Genomic DNA, 2,500 nt, shown 5'->3' with positions numbered 1-2,500 from the left:
AAGCACTCGACAACAACAAAACCACAACAGCAACGACAAGGAGCCGGGGAGAGGCCGGCAGCCCACGGGAAAGGGCAGCGGCGTTCCCGCCCGGTGCAGGGAGGGGAGAGGCCGAGAGCCCACGGGAAAGGGCAACGGCGATCGCCCCAGGGCACGGGGGTTGAGGGGGTCTGGACCGCGCTTCCGCCGCGAGGGCAGAAGAGGTAGGGAAGGGGAGCGAGTCCCCGCGACAACCCCCGACGGGTCCCCGTTCCGGCGAGCCGGAAGGTTCTCCGACGGCTCCGGACCTCCGAGCGTTCCCCGGGCGAACCCGGGGCCCCCTCGCCAGCCGGCCTCCGCGGTCAGGAGAGCCGGCCGGTAGCCTCGCGGCCGGAGCTCCGCCGGGTCCCTCGCGGGGTCTCCTGCCCGCCTGCGGTGAGGGTCGGACGGCCTGAGCGGCCTCGGAAGCTCCGGAAGTCCGGGCGGTTCTCTTTCCTGGCACGAGAGAAGCCAGTCCCTACAAATCTCCGCGCGGTTACGGTATCGGGGAAGAGAGGGCCCGTGGACCGTTCGATGGCGGGAGCGTGCCGCGGGCGAGAAGATCCTCCCGGAACCGCCGGTCGGCCTCGCGAGGGACGCTCCTCCGATCGCGATTTCGGGGGGAAGTCCCGACCCCGCCCCCCCCGCCGGCCGCGATGCCCAGATCTCCCGTTTTCGAAGGGTGGAGGGGCCGTCCCCTTTTCGCGGCAAAGCCGTCCCTACCCTCCGGCCGCGAGACCGGGGCGACGCCGCGGGCGAGGCCGACCTCCTGGAACCGACGGTCGGCCTCGCGAGCGACGTTTCCCCCCCCCCCTTCGGTTCTCCGGCGGTAGAACAGGCCTCCCCGGCCGGCCTCTTCCCGCGGCGGCATCCGCTCGCTCTCGCGCTAAGGGAGCCTTCGGAACCGCGACCGCCCGGTGCGGCGGGGGGGGGGGGGGCGCGCGGCCAGCGGCGAAAACTCTTCAGCGCCCCTCTCCCTGCAAAGCTCGGGCCGGCTCCCGTTTCGGCTCGGAGCCGGCCCGCGACCGGCCGCGGCACCGGGGCGACGCCGCGAGCGAGGCCGACCTCCCGGAACCGAAGGTCGGCCTCGCGAGGGACGTTTCCCGGCTTCGGGTTTCCGGCGGTAGACCAGGCCTCCCCGCCGGGCTTTCCCGAGAGACCGGCCCGCTCGCTTTCGGGCCAAGGCGACCCCGCGAAGCGGCGGCCTGCTCTGCCGGCAGCCCCGGAGAGCCGGCGCCGCGGACGGTCCCCCTCCGCTGTCAACCTCCCGGCCGTCCCCTTTTCGCGGCCAAGCCGTCCCGCCGCCCGGCCGCGAGACCGGGGCGACGCCGCGGGCGAGGCCGACCTCCCGGAACCGACGGTCGGCCTCGCGGGGGCCGTTTCCCCCCTTCGGGTTTCCGGCGGTAGACCAGGCCTCCCCGCCGGGCTTTTCCCCAGAGACGGGCCCGCTCGCTTTCGGGCCAAGGGGACCCCGCGAAGCGGCGGCCTGCTCTGCCGGCAGCCCCGGAGAGCCGGCGCCGCGGACGGTCCCCCCGCCGCTGTCAACCTCCCGGCCTTCCCCTTTTCGCGGCCAAGCCGTCCCGCCGTCCGGCCGCGAGACCGGGGCGACGCCGCGGGCGAGGCCGACCTCCCGGAACCGACGGTCGGCCTCGCGGGGGCCGTTTCCCCCCTTCCGGTTGCCGTCGGTAGACCAGGGGAGAAACGTCCCTGGCGACAGGTGTAAGAAAAACAAATATTAAAGGTACCCTTGACCGGAAGTTATATTCTTGCTTTTGAAAACAAAGAAGGAGACAAAAAACTTAACCGTCATCCTCCCTCTTATTTTCCCCTCTTTCTCGACGTACCTTCCGAACTTCTTCCGCTCCATCTTAAGACCTTCGAAATCATAGCCTCTCAATTGGTCCGTTTCGCTCCACGCCATGGCTTTTATGATCCGATCCCATTTCTCTGGTATTTCTTCTCGCTTCCACGACTGCGCGTACGATGTCCTAGCAGCCGAGAGCCAGTGCCGGATCAAAGCTCTATCTTCTTTTGGAGATTTTTTCCATAACCCCAACAGAAAAGCCCCTGCAACTTTGTTAAACGCATATCCCGAGATAGTAGACATCTCTCGCTGAATCAACCGCCGAAATATTTCAGCTCTTTGACAAGTCCACCACATGCGGTAGAAAGAGCCTTCGTGGTTTTTTTTTTTGTTTTTTTTTTGCGTTCCCAACACCTCTCAGGCATCTGGTTATTCATCGTTGCTAGGTTTTGTTTTTGTTTTTTTCTCTCTCGGGAGTCTTTCTTTGTATAAGCAGTTTTATTAGTAACATATGGTAGCGGAACTATATCTACAACTTATAAAAGCTGAAAGTAAAAGAAAGATCTTTCTACCCCACATCTTACTTTCCCCCCACCCCTCCCTCCGTTACTTGACCCCCGCCAGTGTTATTGTCTTAAAAAAAAGCAAATATTAAAGGTACCCTTAACTGCTAAGAAA

Source organism: Heteronotia binoei, unplaced genomic scaffold (genome assembly GCF_032191835.1).
Source record: "Heteronotia binoei isolate CCM8104 ecotype False Entrance Well unplaced genomic scaffold, APGP_CSIRO_Hbin_v1 ptg001753l, whole genome shotgun sequence".
NCBI classification, from domain to species: domain Eukaryota; kingdom Metazoa; phylum Chordata; class Lepidosauria; order Squamata; family Gekkonidae; genus Heteronotia; species Heteronotia binoei.
The sequence above is the reverse complement of the archived record's forward strand: the minus strand, read 5'-3'. Positions refer to the sequence as shown.